General features: G+C 38.3%; 1 pseudogene; it reads left to right on the top strand.

The window, feature by feature from the left end:
- The first annotated feature begins 3,145 nt into the window (after positions 1 to 3,145).
- LOC128661587 (myosin-binding protein C, fast-type-like) lies at positions 3,146 to 4,477 on the top strand (annotated as a pseudogene).
- Positions 4,478 to 19,608: the final 15,131 nt, after the last annotated feature.

The following is a 19,608-nucleotide window of genomic DNA, read 5'->3' as shown; positions in this document are numbered from 1 at the left end:
TAACAGTTCCCATATGGCCTTCAATAATTATTTTTTTATGATTTGGGACTCTTTAGTGATGCTTTCAATGGTTCTAAAATGCATTACAGGCTAGAAACATTTGTTATAATAACTACTTACCAGAAATAGTTATGTTTAATATATGTTTGTTTCAGTACAAGATTATTCCACCTTCACTTCACTAAACAATATTGAATTTTCAAAAGCATCCACTACTTGAATGTCTACTTCTTGAATGATCATCCAGTTGCTTATATATAATACATAACTGATTTGATTATTTTTAATAAGTTATTACTTAAGGGGATTCTCTATGTAGTATATAGTTATTTTAGGTATTGAGAAGCTTTTCAAGTGTGTAGAAGCTGGGCATCCCAATGATCAGTGTTTAATGTGATTCTATGTTTTGCCTCCCGATTCACTTCCACTATTGCCTCTGCATTTAAAGCATTGGTATGAAGCAGCTAAAATTTCTAAGGCTATCTGTAAAAAAATATTTTTTTTAACGAATCTTCTTATTTTATTTGAAACATAGGAGCAGTAGACATGGCATTCATCACATTGTAATACCTATATTATTTTTGGATTGCTTGAGCAATGAGGCATGCTAGGTGTAGTATCAGGAATTTGAAAGTACTCCAGTTGGTGAAAGCTTTCTACTTTTCCCTCCTTTTAAAATTTACAGGACCAGTGAGCTATTGATGGTAATCATTGGAAGCGCTGACACCAAATATAAATCACAAATCATAGTACTTTGCTTTCATACACAGTTAGTGTGGACAAGATGCTATTCTAATAGCTTACATAAAAAATAATTGAGAAATATTGCAGCATGACAGTATTTAATTACAAAGTAGGTACAACATTCCAAACTATTATAGATTTTTGATGAACAAATCCAATCCAATCTATTGCTAATTTGTTTTTGGATAGTTTTCAACAAAAAAGGGTACTTTTTGTTTCAATGCAATCAGAATTGTGGGTTTTGTCTGTTTCTTGGTGCTGAGAAAACCTTATTTTTAATACTGAGCCTAAAAAGGGACTTGATGAAGTCCTGAACTGGCCTTTTTGAGATATTTGCAAGTATTTGCAAGATAATTTGGAATAATTCTATTATGCTTAACATATGCAATACACTCTGACACAACCACATATGACAATTGATTGAATATTTGTTAATTCCCCTTCTATTAAAACATCGCTGCCAAAAATCTTCTGTACTGTTGGCAACCTCTACCGTTCCTCCATGGTGCTATGTAGATTGATAGTTAACCTTGCTGTTTTGTTTTATCAATGATAATTATTGTCTTTACAAAATAAACCCTGCTTTTTTTACCCACACAGAACATTCCTTTTGTACTCAAGGAACAGCAAAAGTTCTGTCATCTGTTATCTGTTAATGTGATGATCTCTAACACCAGTCATCCTCTGCTGCTCCTCTTTGCCTATCCCTATGCTGCATTCCATTAACCTCCAGAATCCAATTCAGAATTTTAACCAATATATACAACAATCTCTACAAGCTGAGCCCTCTCATATCTCATGTATAAATACCACCCTAGTTACATATCTGTATCTACCTTACTCTTCAACTCTATCACAGCTACCTCCCAATCCTGCTTACAGTACTCTTTTCAAGTTCCACCCGTTTTTTTAATAATATTATAATATTTCTTTTAGAAATATATAATGCTAGTAATGAGGTTATTCAAGATGGAAAATGAAAGTGTACGTATATATGTCACAATTTTTTTTACGACAGCCATCTATGTAAATAAATGAGGTGTCAGAGGGGCCAAAATTTAATTGAAGGTTTTCACCTATCATTTATTCATTTTACAGTTTATAGCTTAATTAGCTCTTTCCTCCAACATCATCCTTTCTCAAGGTAATTCAATAAAATGTATATAAAAGACGCAGCGTGTGTAAAGACGTATAAGCTTTGTAAATATGAATGATGCCAGATATGCTAGAGAGATGATAATACATCAGACAATGTCACAATGATTGATCCAACAATTGAAAAATGCAAAATATCTTATACAGATCACATATTCTCATAATGCAATATCATAAATTTGACTTGCATTAGTGAAAGCTATGTGTCATAAATATGCTGTTAAATTTTAAACTTGTAACTGAATCAAATTATAGAGACACAGACAACTGATATTGGAAAACACTTAGCAAGTTAATATATCAAACTTAGACTATATCTGCCTAGATTTTCAACAGAATAGTAATAGTATATTATTCATAGAATTTGTTAAAATTAGAATACGTTAATAATATGACACTGGTGCTTGGATACAGCGATCAAAACTGTAAGTATATAACAACTGAAGACATAAGTAATAGAGAAAGTGTTTGGTTAATATCCTTTAAGGTTTCTCATAACCTAGTCATAGGGTAAGCCTGATATTTCCAATGAATGTACTCATCGGTAAAACTTAAAAAAAAATCATAATAAAATGCATTTAATCCCCATAACTAGTTTTGGGAATTGTTAAGACTTTTAAATTAAGTTTAAATTATATTTAAACATAAAAGATCATTTTCTTCTATGTGAAGAAGATTGGAATTTAAAATAAGCATAACTACCTTCAGGTAAAGTGCAGTTAGTCTAATGCATGATGGGATAGCAAGAGTACAATCAGGGTTAGGGTTTTCCTGCATTGTGTATAGCTAACTTTTTACTTTTAATACACAGGAGAAAAAAGAAAAAAAAAACAATAGTGCACCACTTGTAATCTCGCCAATAGGCTACAAAGTCTGCCTGGGTTTAGCTGTATAAATCCTATTTCTTGCATGCAACTATGGGCCAAATTACAAGTGGGGCACTAATGATAGCATGGGATGCGGTAAACAATTTTGCTGGACCAAGGTAACATTAGCCAGCATCTTGATATTACAAGTCCGTGGTGAATCCCATTTACCAGAAAAGGGCTAGGGCTGCCAATATCACTCTAGCGCAACCTATACTTTCAATGGACATAGCAACCACACTAAATAATGCTCCTGTTAAAAGCTGGAAGTTATAGGTTGCACTTGTGCGCAAGCTGAAACTGTGCTAGAATTTTTAGCATGACTTGAGAACTGAACTAAAATGTAAAGGATTATTTTTTTCACAAAACACATCAAGTTTTTACCGAGTATGCATACCAGTCAACCAAGATGATTGAGGGTGTCATGTACGACATTAGAGTATTTGCTGTAAATTCCATTGGAATTTCTCAACAAGCCAATACTTCCAAACCTTTCATGCCAATTGCTCCCACTAGTCAGACTTTGCACCTGACTGTAGAGGATGTCACTGACACTATCTGCACCCTTAAGTGGAGACCACAAGATCGTATTGGAGCTGGGGGAATTGATAGATATCTAATAGAGTACGCCAAAGAGGGCTTGATGAATGGATTGAAGCCAACAAAGAACTGGTAGAGTGATGTGATTACATTGTAAAGGACCTTCCTACTGGAGAAAAGATCTCCTTTCGGGTTTGTTCTGTGAATATTGCTGGGAAGAGTGAGCCAGCTATCATGAGTCAGCCAGTAACTATCCGGGAAATTGTGGCAGCAGCCCAAGATTCGCTTACCTCGGCAGCTGCGACAAACCTACATTAAAAAAAGTAGGAGAGCAGGGGAACCTAGTTATCCCCTTCCAGGGAAAACCAGGACCAAAGGAGGGAAAGGCACTTGACCCCAAGCAAGTTAGTATCAGAACTTCAGAGGTGGATACAATCCTCTTCAAAAGGTCTGCAGAGAGAGGCCATTCAGGAAAGTATAAGCTCTCTGTTGAGATTGAAAATATGAAAGATGTAGCAACAATAAACATTCACATTGTAGAAAAACCTGGTCACGCTCACCTTGTGACTGTGAAAGAGGTTTGGGGCTTTAATGCACTCGTGGAATGGCAGACACCTAAAGACAGTGGCAACAGTGATATCACTGGCTACACAATCCAAAAAGCAGACAAGAAAACAATGGAATGGTTCACAGTTTATGAACATCGTCTCACATGCTGCACTATCTCTGACTTTATCATGGGTAATGAATACTATTTTAAAGTTTATAGTGAGAACATCTGTGGCCTCAGTGAGAATCCTGGTGTATCCAAGAACACAGTCTATATTCAGAAAGCAGGCTTAGTATATAAACCTTTGGATTACAAAGAATGTGACACAAGCGAGGCTCCAAAATTCCTTACTCCTCTACTAGACCTCACTGTTGTGGCTGGATATAGTACAGCCTTGAATTGTGCTGTGAGAGGCCACCCAAATCCTAAAGTTATCTGGTTGAAAAATAAAATGTGAATTAGAGATGATCCTAAATTCCTAATGAAGCATAACCAAGGGGTCCTCACTCTGAATATCCACAAACCTAGTCATTTTGGTGCTGGTTCCTACACTTGTAAGGCCATCAATGATTTAGGAGAAGCTGAGGTGGACTGCAGATTGAATGTCAGAGTCCCTGTCTAATCACATTTGAATTCACTTAGATAAAAAGGTGACAGATTTGGATGAGTTTTGCAATGGCTGTTATCACCATAGCTGCAAATAAAACAATGAGAAGTCATCTTCCAGTTCATTATATTACTTCATCTGTGCTTGTTTTGTTGATCTTTAATTTTGTGTAAATTTGGACTGGGCGCAGAAACACGTTTTTGTGATGTAAGACAAACTAATGTGAAAATTAGCTGCTAGCCGTTTTTAATTTTACACATGTCACAGTGTAGCTAAGTACCTTTGTGCAGTTTCTCCTCATTTTTGAACGTTTATTCAATCTTCTTGGCTATAGCTGGTAAGTTAATAAACTCAGCTAATATGTTTTATGCAAAAAAGAAACAAAAAAACATTTTTAAGTAAAGCATTACACAAATATATACACATTTTAATAAAAATATATAATTTCAGAATGGTTAAAATGTATTAAAAAGAATAAAATTGTATATTATATATAGCAAAGAATTTGAGGGTTCTTTTACTCTTGCTTTTTTCTACTTCATGTGTATTTATGTTTATATATGTTTTAAAATGTACATGCACACATACTTACATATACAGATATAAAAATATGTCTGCTCATATATACACATGAAAATATTTAACAGGTACTATGCGATATGCAATATCAAGACAGACCTCAATAGAGAATATGAAAAAAACAGTAATAATGTATAACATCACCACACTGTGATAGTGATTGCTGCAATGATTTAGTAAATCCGAAAGGTCTAACAGTCCCAGTTACATATCCTGCAGCAAGTCTCTAATATTGAGGTCAAGCCCCAATTAGTAGGTTAAAGTACAGTACTTATCTTGATCACCCAAAGTTGGTGCCCAAATGCCTTAATGGCGTAGTATAGTATACTTATTTAGCCAGTCACTTGCAACTCCCCTTCCTCATCTGATACAACCTGCTATAGTTGACAACCTCCGTAGGCGATCCTGGTCTAGCAATAAGGCCCTCCATTCACAGCTGCAGGAAATGTCCTCAAGCAGGATGGGAATCCTTCCGTCAAAGTGGGCGTGTCGCCCCTCTCCTTGACTCTCAGATATGATGTGTGTACCTCTCCGCCTATGATATGCTCCAGATGCGGGGATTGGCAAAAAGGTAATGGCTAGCAGCACCAATCAATATTGGGCAGGGCTTAGGACTTGAGAAGTGCAAATAGCGGAATTCCCAACCCCATAAACATAGGATGAATCCAAAGAAACAGCAAACAAAACTCTCCTTTTAGTAACAAAATTACACTGCTAGGAAATGCCAACTATTAAAAGAGTCGGTGCTAACAGAGACACAAGAACTTACAGGAACTAGAACAATTTTTAAAACAATTCTTGGATTCAAATAATAACTTGAAATAAAAAGCATGTGATAATTACAGGAATATCAATTATTCACTAGTGCTACCTTTTCTCACCACCCTATTGTCTCCACCTTCTAACCTTCCGCTTCACACTACTACAGGCTTTCCGTATAAAATTACTCTTTTTTACAACTCTCTCAATTTTTTTAAAATCCCTCATGCTAAAGTATCCCCATTCCTTACTATTTACTCACCTGCTCTATAACAAGTTTGAAGCTACTTACCCTTGGAGACTCAATTCAGAGAAGGGCAAATGCAGGAGGCACGGAAACATCAGGCATCAGAGCAACTAAACAAGGTGGGTATCTGATTACATTACATAAACATTAAAATACACCTCCAAGGGAGAAGGACAAACATGGTTTAGAGTCCCTTGGAACCATCGGCTAGTAGTTCTCTGAGGATTTGGCATTGGCGGATGATTACTGTAGTGTTTGTAAATCCAGGTGGTTTAGAAATATATCTGACATAGAGTCCATTTATATAGCAACTAATTCACACACCTGGTTGCCATCTCTGACAACACTGTTCCCACACCTGACATATATTATTATTATCGGTTATTTGTAGAGCGCCAACAGATTCCGCAGCGCTAATATATATATACTATGCCTAATATTTAGAAGTTAGACCAAATATATTTCACAGAAAAGAGTTGCATGATTACTTTATAATAAAATTATGAAAACACTGTGATATTTTTCATAGCCTTTAATATATTCAGGAGGTCTTCTGTTTTATCTGGGGAGGTATTTTCTATTAGTACCTGAGAACTGATTATGTGCTATGTTTTCTTCCCCCTCACTGCTCTCTGTGTTATTATCCATGTTATCGTGTTCTTGGAATAATTTTGGTATATCAAAGTCATTATCTTCTGCATCAGATAATGCATTGTGTAGTTTCTTTAAGAAAGAAGAATTCCAAGTAATGGTACGTCCATTTCTTACTGCAGTGATCATTGATCCTTGAATTCTTGTAACTGTATATGGGACCACACCATATAAAGTATCCAACTACTTTCATCTATCTTGCCGACACAGAACTCTCCAACAGCAATGGTAGTATTTATCTGCGTAGTCTTTCATCTTGGGTTTTGCATGGCTATCTTTTTGTATGAAGTCCTTTTTGAGCGTCTATGTTAGTGAATCATTTATATCCAGAGTTTTGATCTGAAGTTTACGATTGAATAACAGTCTACAGGTGATCTAAAAGTAGTGCAGTAGTTGATTGATCGACTCTCAGAAAAGAGTATACATTTTGTTTACATGGTCTACCTTGCGCTGTTATTGCCCTTAGAAATTTTCCCATAAAATGCATGAATCTTTCAGCTTCTACATGAGCTTGTGGCAACAAAGGTGCAATGCACCCATGCTTAAATCCAAGTTATGAAGCAAATTTATTAAACTGTCTATTGTTAAATGGGTGACCATTATCTGTTTTAACAAGTTTAAGAATTCCCAACAAAGAGAAAACTTTGTCTAAAACAGGAATAGCAGTAACTGAGGATGTCGAGCTGATAACGTCTTCTACTGGGTATTTTGAATATTCATCTATAACCACCATCAAGTGGTCTCCAGTAGGTAATGGGCCATAAAAATGAATACTCACATTACACCATGATGTTTCAGGCAATACAGACATGTTTAAAGGTTCTTTATATGCTCCTGGAGTTGTGGCTTGACACATAATACATCTTCTCCCCAACTTTTCTGCTTGTTGATCTATTGATGGAAACCGAAACCATACTTTTTCTCTAATACAGTTTTCATTTTAGCTATAACTTAGTGACCTTCATGTGCTAAGGATAATACTTGTTGCTGTAAACATGTTGGAATAACTATTTGATTACCTCGTAAGATAATGCTGCTGTCATTCACTCAGGGCTCTTTGCCAAATCTTGCAAATTACTTCATCTCCTTTCCATATAAATTGTCAGAGTCAGCTGTGTACCATTTTCCATTCCAAATTAATACAGCAAGTTTTTGCAGTATAGGGTCAGCTAATGTGGCTTGTTGTATTTACTTCAATACTTTAGATACAGCATGATAAGTAACACAATTAATATATTCTTCTGCAACCATGGAACTTTGAGTATTTGTGAGTGAACCTGCTGATATAGGATGTTGAGATTTACAGTCTATTGGGTACTCCGTACCAGATTTATAAACCACAGTAACATTGTATGGTTGTAGCCTTAAACCCCATCTTTCTATTCTAGCAGGCGGTTTGGATTTTGGATTATTTCAGATCAACTGTAAAGGCTTATGACCTGTTATCACTGTAAATGAGCAACCATATAAATATAAATTAAAGTATTCACAACTCCAAACTATTACCAGAGCTTGACGTTCTATTTGAGAATAAACTTTTTCCACATTATTTAGGAAATGGCTACCATAAGCAATGATTTAATGCTTGTTTTTGTCTCTCTGGGCTAGAATAGTACCTTAACCAATAGGACTAGCATCTACTAAAAGAATAGGTTGTTGTTGAGGGTTAAAATAGGACATTGTGTTGTAACTGGTCAAACTCTGTTTCAATTGTTGAAAAGCTTGCTGTTCAGTATCAGTCCAATACCATGGCACACCTCTCTTTGTTAACTCTCCCAAAGGCGTGGCAATAGAAGAGAAATTAGGGATAAATCAAGAACAGTAATTAACCATACCTAGGAAACTTCGGACTTCACTGGAGTCTGTAGGAGAATTTGAAATCTGAATTGCTTCCACTTTTTTTGGATATGCTTATAAGAAACATCCATAAAATTTTAGATTTAAGGTAAGTCCTTTCTCATGTAGTCCCTAAAAAACTGCAGTGAGATTTTTATCATGGTCCTCTTGAGTAGCTCCAAACAATATCATCGCTGAAGTTCTTATCGCCTGGAAGTTCAGATAATGCTTGCTGTATTGCATTTTTCAGCAGCAGAAGAACCATAAAAACTTGTGTCTCCACAATTATGTGTGTGTTGAGAAAGTAGTTATATATCTGCTTGTTTGATCTAATTCCAGTTGATGATAACCTGATTTTAAATTTTGGGGAGAATCATGGGGTTGGTCCCTACAATTTTTCAATGATTTTTTGTGTTTCAAGTTTCTTGAGTCCAGCATCAACCATTTGCCTTAGATGAAAAGGAATTCTTCTATGTGGTTGTATTACAGGTTTTATATGTGGATTAATATGCAGCTGTACTTGAAAATCTTTCAGTTTGCCAATGCCATCAAACAAAGGAGAATACTGTTGTACTAACTGATCTGCTACAGAACCTGTGTACTTTCTAAGTGAGATTGCATTCATAAGCTTTAGAAATCCCAAACTGGATGACATTTCAAAACTCAGAAAATCATTTTGACCCTTTACAACATAAAACATAGCTGCTGTTTTGTTGTGTTTAAAAGCAGATGTGGCTGCCAATTTACTGATGACATTAAGGGGTTTAGTTTATCCATATGCATACATTTTTTATTATATTCTGTAAAATAAATATATATGCACTCTTGGGAGTTAAGGCAGCAACCCCAGGGTCTTCACGTGCACCAAAGTGAAATCCTCTGTATGCTGTATCTTTTGATACCTGTACTATTGTTTTGGCTCAGCAAACAGTGAGAAACCAGTTGCAATATCCACAAGATGGCTGGGTGTAATGAATATAATATCCCTGTGTTTGACTCTGATGCAGAACTTAGTTCTGTAGGCCCAAGATGGCTAAAATGGATTCAGAGATTTGAAATAATTTGATTGCTTTGGATGTTACTAATACAAACAGAAAACAGGCCTTAAAGCCTAATTTAGCTGGATAAAAAGTGTATGACATTTATGATACATTGTCTGCAACCACTGACACATACAATGATGTTAAAAATAAACTTACAACATATTTTCTTCCTAAAAAGAACACTCAGTATGAAATATACATATTCAGACAGGCAACACAACAGGGTGATGAACCATTTCAAACCAGGTTAGTATACTAGCAAATAATTGTGAGTTTTCTGATGTTTAAAATGAGATCAAAACACAAATAATACAAAGCTGCACTTCTTCAAAACTGCATGCATTGAGACTGAACTATCTTTAAAATACTTGCTTGATTATGGCAGAACCTGATTATGGCAAGCTGCAAGCATACAAAATAGGTCTACTGATGAACAGTTTATTATAAATAGAGTTCAAAAGTACAACCCACAAGAAAGAAACATACCTCATGTGTGTTATGCAGAAACTGTGGTGGTTTCTATACAAATAATGTGACATGTCCAGCAAGGAATAAGCAATGCAGGTCATGTGGAAAATGTAATAATTTTGCAAAGCAATGTAGAACAAAATTGTATCAATAACTTCAATAACATACTGATCCACATAAATCAGAGCAGTGGGACATAAATCTAGTCAGATATCCTTATCAAAAAGAACAATACTCAAACATTTATCAAATATGTATTTGTAGTAAACAACAGGTGTAACCTAACTCAGCCACAAGTTGATTAATTACACTAAAATCTCTGCATTGATTGATTCAGGAACTGATTATTATAGATCCACCGGCGCCCATTTCTTTAAACATATCATTCTCATAGACGACTCCTGGACGTAAAAAGTCTATACACAGTGATAAAATACGAAACTGGAAGAGGTATCATTATAAAAAAATCTCAAGAACAATAAGGTATATATTATATTAGGGGGATTCTAAGTGTGATTTCATTGAAGGTTTGTTAAGATTGGTTCTATATTGGAACTGCTTTCTTTTTCAAGACACCTGGTATGTTCAATTGAAAGGTACGGCTATGGGGTCCAATGTTGCTCCATCATATGCCAATTTATTCATGAATGAATTTGAAGAGCGTGTCGTCTATGAGAATAAAATGTTTAAAGAAATGGGTGCCGTATGGTGGCGCTTTATAAGCGACGTGTTTGGCATATGGTGGGGGGACATTGGATTCCTTAATGATTTTGTAAAAGAACTTAACTCTGCTGTGAGGGGACTAGAATTCTCTATAACCTATAGTGAGAAATCAGTATCTTTTTTGGATACAGTGGTTTACAAGAGGGGACACACTCTTACATTTGATCTCTACACTAAAGGAATTGACAGGAATACCTTGCTACATTGCGATAGTTTTCACCATAAGAAACTAAAATATTCACTGCCTAAGAGTCAGCTACTGAGGGTGAAAAGAATTGTGAGTGAAGAATGTAGAGTCAACAGTAGGCTTGAGGAAATTAAACAGAAATTTGTTAATAGAGGGTAACCTAAGAGCCTGTTAGAACAAAAAATGACAAAAATCACAACAGGGGAAGTGACTAATAAGAACAAGAAAGACACAAAGCGTATGGTGTTTATCACACAGTTTAGTGTTCTTAGACAGAAAATCCAGGGAATAGTTAACAAACATTGGCGCATTCTACGTGATTGCCATACTGATATACCTATATAGTTTAAACATCCTCCTCTGTCAGCACATAGAAGGGTCAAGAATTTGAGAGATCATCTTTTTAGATCTTATATAGTGAAAAAGCAAAAATCAGAGCAGTCTTTGATCGGTAAAAGAGTGACAGGCAGTCACCCCTGTTTTAGCTGCATGAGCTGTAGCTCCAAAGGTGATTCCTTCTACCACCCACATAATAGGGAAAAAATATACTATTAATAATTTCTTTACATGTGAATCAAAATTTGTGGTCTTTTTGATCAAATGCCATTGTTCTATAATATACTTAGGTGACACCACAAGAAAGATAAGGGATATGTTGAGCCAGCACACGTCAAACATCAGGTGTGGCAAACTAAAGGCCCCTCTTTCAGCGCACTTTCTAGATAAGGAACATCAAATCAGCCAGTTAAAATGATAAAGCAAAAAAATTATAAGGCAAAAAGAAATGCAATGGATACATAGATTAGAAACATTTAGACCTAAAGACCTTAATAAAGATTACAATCTAACTGTATTTCTGTAATATGGTATGATTTTTTATTATAAGCCTCCATTAATTAGAATGTATCTTTGCAATGCAGGCCGCAGCTCAGTTTGTGTATACTATGTACATTGTAGAGTATTATAAAGATTAAATATATTTAAGGGTTGACAAATACAAATTATGTGACTGCAGTTACCTCCAATATCCAATAGATGGCAGCAGAGGTTTATGAATGAAGCATTTGGAGTGAAAATGCCTTTATAAGCTGTTTGAAATCACTGCACAATATGTATGATTAAGGGGAGAACCCCGAAACGTCACTGTTCTGTTTTATCTTACCCACAATAAAGTGAACTTTTATATTGGAGTGCTGTGGATCATTGCATCATTGAGCCAAAAACATAATCCTTTTCACCAATATGTAGTGTTTGTAAATTCAGGGGGTTTTGAAATATATTTGGCACAGAGTCGATTTATACAGCAATTAAATCCCACACTTTAATTCCTGGTTCCCCACTCTGACAACACTGTTACCACCCCTGCTTTTTTGCAACAATAATATACATTTCGAAGTCAGAGCAAAAACTAGGAAGAAAACACTATATATTATAACATAATAGCAAACCATAATTACTAACACAGATCAGGAAGGACAGGGGCAAGAGTGACAGCAGCAGAGTTACTAAACTAGGTAGACATCTGGTACACAAACCCTTTAAATACATCTCCAAGGGAGGAGGACAAAAACATGCTTAGAAACCCTTGGACACAGTGGCAAACAGTTTGATATGATTTTTACACCTAACTGATGATGATCACCACATAGTAGATAGGGCAGGAGCAGGAGAGGCAGCAACAGGCATCAGAGTTACTGCACTAGGTAGGCCTCCAGTACTTAAACCTCAAAACGGTTCACTATGATTTGTAACTTTAACTGATGATGACTTAACTAATGATGATGACCATGATGGAGCAGGAGCGGCAGCAGCAGCAGCAAATTCACTGAACTTAATAGGCCTCAGAGTACAAAAAAAACCTAAATATACACCTCCAAGAGATGAGAACAAACAGCTGTTTCCATCAACTACTTGAAAGGCTCCCTTTCAAGCATGTTGAAGGACGCACCATTAACATTTACCTGCTGACCTATGAGACAGGTTCATTTTCTGGACTCCTGTCTGGACTTCCTCTAAGCATGAAACCTCAAAATCCTCTAGGGTTGGTTGAACACATTGTTGTGATGTTGGAGGTAGTACATCACTCGAGCTAACTGCCATCAATACCCTGTCTCCTGTTCTGACAATTGCATGTTGCACTGCTCCTAGTAGGTGGCAACTCTGATAAGGAGATTGTTGTGCTGTTGCGCCTGTCGTGCATGGAATATGGTGGAATCTCTTGCTCCGCCACTATCTTCTCAGGTTCGTAATCAAGTTCATCCTGGTCCAAAGTAAATGCTATAGCAAACATGCAGTGAGTTGCATTAATATCCTCATCACCCAAAACAGAGACTAGGGAAACCTGCTCAATACTTTGATCATCTCCCTGATGGCACAATGAGGTATTTTACATCTCCTGCACCATCTGTCCTGCTCCTATGGATGCTAAGAGACAGACTTTTAGATCGTTATAAACTCACCAGTCTATAAATCATGGAGGTTATCACAAGAGTGGTGGAACTGGCAGAGGTGGAACTGATGGTGGCACTGGGGCAAACAGCGGTGCTGGTGGTTTTTGGAGTATACTGTATAAAGTGCTGACGTGTACATGAAGGCCACTTGGTAACCTCAGACCCCCTACTATTTTTACTATTAGGCTTGGAGCCAAACAATGCAAATTCAGCACCTTCAAATTCAGTTACCCTTACTGTCTGTTGTTTTTTTATGGGTGGGCTTAGATGACTGTGGTGAGTCAGGGTAGCAATAGACCCTGCATATATCCTAATCTTGATAGTATACTAATGACAGCATAGACAACAGACTTGCACTGTGTGCAATATAGCCAGCCAATGAGAAATTATTGTTATTAATTATTGTAGTTATATATTTATTTCTAAAGGAATAATGTAAATACTATAGTGCTGTAGAGAACCTGTTCAATTAGATGAGGTGTGCACCGTACTACTATATCAGTTATACTTATAGTACACTAGTGATAATATTGGCAACAGACGTTCACTGTTTGCAGTATACCCAGCCACTAAGTAATGATTGTTATAAATTATTGTTATTATATATTTTACACCAAAAAAAAAAAGAGGGCCCTCGTGCAAAATGTGTTTTTGTGGACCTGGCAAATCACTAGTAAATAATAGTAAAAATTTAAAACCCTGGGGCAGAAGTTGCTTCCTCTAATGATTAATAGATTAAAACAGTTGGTAACGCAAGATCAAGATAATATTTTTTTAATTAATTAAACTAAAAAGCTTAATTTCAAATTTGAAGTGTTTAATTGTTGCTATTTTTAATTGTATTGTGTTCTTATCATCATTAGTGGTTTTGTACTGAATAATATTTTTACAGGTAGAGGGTCCTTGGTGGTAAGTTTGTGGAACCAAGTTTAGGACCCTTTGTCCTGGAGAATTGGTTATAAATCTATTGTAATGCTTGATAGTGTGTGAATATGATTTCATTTTTATCTGTCTTCAGACTCAGACTAACAAAAAACATTTAGGAGCAACAATAGCCCAACAATGAAGTGGTAGACCATACAAACTCTCAAGGTTGCCCATACTTAAGTGTGTAGCACATACAAATCTCCTTTCATCTGCTGACTCACTCACTACAGAGTTCCAAATTGTCTATGGAAGCAACATCAGCTCAAGAACTGTGAACATTGGGAGCTTATTGAAATGGGTTTCCATGGCGCAGCAGCTATACAAAAGCCTCACATCAACATGAGCAATATCAACTATTGGCTATTGTGGTGTAACACATGACACTAATGGTCTCTGGAGCACTGGAAGGGGCGGATTTAGCAAACCGTCAACCGGCCCAATTGCATCTGTTTCTGTGCGAGCCTTCAGAAACCGGAGTTAAGATGCAGAGGTCTTAAGACAGCTGCTCCTTAACTCATCCACCTGCTCTGAGCAACGGACAGCAATCAACGCAATCAGATACGATTGGGTTGATTGATACCCCCTGCAAACGGAAAATCTGCAGGGGGCGGCATTGCACAAGCAGTTCACCAGAACTGCTTGTGCAATGATAAATGCCAACTGCGTATGCTGTCGGCATCCAGCGATGTCTGTAAGACATGATCCGCTAAGCAAACCATGTCGGACAGACCTTTGTTAAATCGGCCCCAAAATGTGTTCTCTGCTAAAGATAAATCATGCTTCACTATCTGACAGACTGTAAAAATGTGTGTGTCTGCATAGCGCCTACTGTAAAGCTTAATGAAGGGCTGTTTTTCAGGGTTTAAGCTAGGCCCATTTGCTCTAGAAAAGGGTAATTTTAGTGCTAGGAGATGCAAAGAAATTTTAGACTATTGGGTGGTTCCAACTTTGTGATAAGGATGACTGTGTCCCTGAGCAAAAAGTGTGGTCCATGAAAATATGGCTTAACAAATTTAGTATAGAGGAACATGAGAGGTGTCCACAGAGCCCTGACCTCAACCCCACTGAACACCTTTGGAATAAATTGGAATTCCCATTCTAAGCCAGATCTTCTCATCCAACATCAGTGCATGAACTAAAAAATGCTTTTGTTGGCTGAATTGACACAAATTCTCACAGGTACACAAATTTTGTGGGAAGTCTTCACAGATGAATGGCAGTTGTTAGAGCTGCAAAAGTGGGAACTTCATATTAATGCCCATGTATTTCAAATGGAAATTCCAACAAGCTCATACAGGTGTGATTGTCAGTTGTCCCCATCCCTTTGCCTGTAAAGTGCACCTTTTTCTTAAAAAAATGCAGTGTTCTCCATAGAATTTTTATTATTATCAGGTATTTGTAGAGCGCCAACAGATTCCGCAGCCCTGTAAACAGTATACAAGATAACATTTTAAGGGCCCTGCCAAGAATTGCACTGTTGTAGTCGACTCTTATGAAGGTGATATACAAACACCTGGGCTCATAGGCTTACATGATAAGTGGCTCAAGGGGATAGCAATGGAGTTAGGAAAGGTTGGTGTAGGTTGTATGCATCTTTAGCGAGTGCTTAAAGCTTTCAAAACTAGGGGAGAGTCTTGTGGAGCGAGGCAGAGAGTTCCATAAAATGGGAGTCAGTCTGGAGAAGTCTTGTAAACAGGAATATGAGGCAGTAACAAGAGAGGAGGAGAGTAGGAGATTGTGAGCAGAGTGAAGGGGATGGGAGGAATAGTATCTGGAGACAAGGTCTTAGATGTAGGGGGGAGCAGTGCAGTTGAGGGCTTTGTATGTAAGAGTAAAAATTTTGTGTTTAATCCTGGAGGCAAGAGGAAACCAGTGAAGGAATTGGCAGAGAGGTGCAGAAGATGAAGAGTGACATGTAAGGAAGATGAGCCTGGCAGAGACATTCATTATGGATTGTAAAGGAGCTAGGTGGCAGCTAGGGAGACCAGAAAGGATGGATTTGCAGAAGTTGAGCTGGGAAAGGATGAGAGAGTGGATTTTAGTTGTGTCTTCTGCAAGGAAATGTCTAATTTTATAGATGTTTTTTAATTTGGAAGTGGCAGGCTTTAGCCAATGACTGAATGTGAGTGAAAGAAAGATATGAGTCAAGTGTGTAGGGGTAATGTTGGAGTTATCAACAGTTATAGAGAAATGGGGTGGATATTTTGGAAGAAGCTGGGAAATAAGGGATCTCAGTTTTGGAAAGATTTAGCTTAAGGTAGTGAGAGGACATCCAAGATGATAGGTAACGGGGCAGATGATGCCCCAGAGAGGGCTACACTAAAGGTACAGTTAGACAGATAGGAAGAGAACAATTAAAGAGCTGTGTCGCAAGTGCCGAAGGATTTGAGGTTTTGGAGCAAAAGAGTTTGGTTGACAGTTTCAAAGGCTGCAGACAGATCAAGGAGGATAAGCAGAGATAAGTGGCCTTTGGATTTTTCTGTAAGTAGGTCATTGGTAACCTTAACAATTGCTGTCTCTGTAGAGGGATGCGGGTGAAATCTAGATTGCAGTTGGTCAAGCAGGGAGTTTAATGTAAGGTGTCACGGATACCAGACGGCTAAGGCTATCCCCCAACCCCCCCTACAACCTCACCCCTGTTGTTTCTCAGTGGTTTTGGGCTCCTCAGAGCAACCACCATCTCTGGAAGCTGTTTGTTTTCTTTGTGATGGCTTGTTTTTGTGTTCAGAGAAAAGTTGGTGTATGACCAGGAAAACCCTCCTAGGCTGGCCAGGCTCCTGGAACTCCCGGTCGGCCGCCTCACAATGGACACCTGCCTAAACCCTCTCAGGCTGGACAGGCTCCTGGAACTCCCGGTCGGCCACAGGACAGCAGAACACCCGCTAATTTTAACACAGGTCGCTCCAGCAACCATGTGCCCCAGAGCTCCGCTCTTTTTGGGATTAGTAGCCCCTGGGGAGTACAAGGGGTGGTGGAATTGCCGGAGGCGAGCTCCTTTGGGAACTGGGGTTTTTGGACACCCCTAACCCCATAACTTTAACGGACTGTAACTCCGGTCCTGAGTAACGAATCATGCTGATTTTTGGACTGTAAAATCTGGGGACCAAGAGCTGTAAAACACTGGAAGTACCGCTGCTCCACCGGGATCACCCCGAAACCGCCACCCATATGTATTGGGATTATGTGGGACTGTGGCTCCTATGGAGGTGCCGGGCTGTCTGGAGGGGCAGGAATGGTGGGAAAATAGTGGGATTGTCCAGGGTCTTATCAAGATGAGCTGTCTGTATAAAAGAAGTGCATGTTTTCAATAAAATCAGTTCCTGTCTAACCTGAATGCTAGTGTGTCTAGTTATTTGGGTGAGCTCTAGCTAAAATCACTTTCCTGGGCTACATAGCCAGCCTGTTCCAGGCAGAGAAAGGATCATCAAGCAGAGCTACCCAGTCTGGGTAGCTGGAGTCTGCCACAGAGTGGGACCCTGGGTACTGATGCTGTCGGGCATCAGGGGTGGCTACAGGCTGTGGTCACTTGCCAGCTACATAGCTTCAGTCGGCAGGGAAGAAGCAGGACCCGTTTGGCGGAGCTACCCAGTCGGGGTAGCCGGGGGTATCCGTCACATAAGGAAATCGATAGACATGCATATACTAGCTTTTCAAGACACTTTGAGGCAAAAGGGAGTAGGGAAATAGGTCAGTAGTTGGATGGGGAGGTTGGATCGAGAGAAGGTTTTTTGAGGGTAGGTGTGACCAGTGTGTGTTTTAGAGATGAGGGGAAAATACCAGTGCTGAGGCAGAGGTTGAAGATGTGTGTGAGTATAGGGGTAAGGGTAGAAGAGAGTGTGGGAAGTAGCTGTGAGGGAATGGGGTAGAGGGGACAGGTAGTGAGGTGAGAGGACAGTATAAGGGCAGAAACTTCTTCCTCAGTAACAGGGACAAAAGAGCTCAATTTATGGCTATGTGGGTTTTGGATGAGTGTGAGCTTTTCAGGGGGTGGGAGACTGGTATTATGTTGAGAGCTGATTTAATTCTGATGGATTACATTTTTCAGAAGGAGCGAGAGTTGTAGGGAGGGATGTGATGTTACAAGTGAGGAGATGATGGTCGGAAAGATGAAAAGGGGAGTTTGTGAAATTTGAGATAGTGCATCGATAGCTGAAAATCAGATCAAGGGAGTGATCATCTTTGTGAGTTGGAGAGTCCATTGTGACAGGTCAAAAGAGGAACTGAGTTGCAGAAGTTGTTTTGCAGAGGAGGAAAGGAAATAAGGTAGCCAGGCAGCAAAGTGATCTAGAAATTGAATTGAGGAGCCAGGGGGATGGTATATGACTGCATTGTGTATAGAGAGGAAAGAGAATAATCGAATCTTGTGTGTTTCGGATGAAGAAAATGTGAGGGAAGTGAAGGGCTGTATTTGTTGAAAGGTGCAATGAGAGGAAAGTGAAATACTAACACCACCTCCTTGCCTATTATCAGACCTAGGAATGTGGCTAAAGTGGAGACCCCCATGTGAAAGTGCAGCAAAGAATGATGTGTCTGAAAAGAGAGATAGGTTTCTGTGAGAGCCAGAAGGTTGAGAGAGTGGGAGATAAAGAGGTCATGGATAGAAGTGAGATTGTTGCATACAGAGCAAGAGTTCCAGAATGCACAAGGGAAGGGGGTGGTGGCTTTAGATGCAAGAGGAATGAGATTAAGTTTACCAGAGTTTTCTTTTGAGGTCTATTGATATGCACACATGGATGTTCAAGTCTAGGAAGTTGTGGGAGACCAGCATTAGGGGAGATGTCACCAGCAGCTAGTATGAGCAAGAGGGAGAGTGACATGAGATGAGATACAGATTTGCAGTAATGAGACATGGGATGAGGTACAAGGGAGAGAGAGAGTATTTAGGTATGTGTGAAGTTCATGAATATAAAAGTAAGTTGAGGTTAAGAGAGATGGGCTAATGGACAGTGCACGTGGTGAGGGGGAAGGAGTAATTGAATAAAGTAGTTTGCTATATAGACAAAAGGTAGCAAAAAGGAATATGAAGATATTGAGCATTATTACAAACTAAGCAAACAGTGCATAAAACACAGTATTACAACTGAACTTGCCTTGTTCCTTGTCCAATCCTTGTTCAATTCTTCTATAATTATTTTGGCAAATTCTTAGTGCCTCACTTATAAATGCTCACTTGAGGGATGTGAACAGATGATGTTACAATACTGCTATCTAAACCTGCAATGCTAACCCAAACAATTCTACCCCATATAAATAAATTAGTTAAAGGCACAGTACAC

The sequence above is a fragment of the Bombina bombina genome, chromosome 5 (genome assembly GCF_027579735.1).
Source record: "Bombina bombina isolate aBomBom1 chromosome 5, aBomBom1.pri, whole genome shotgun sequence".
NCBI classification, from domain to species: domain Eukaryota; kingdom Metazoa; phylum Chordata; class Amphibia; order Anura; family Bombinatoridae; genus Bombina; species Bombina bombina.
Note: the sequence above shows the minus strand (reverse complement) of the source record. Positions and strands in the feature narration are given on the sequence as shown.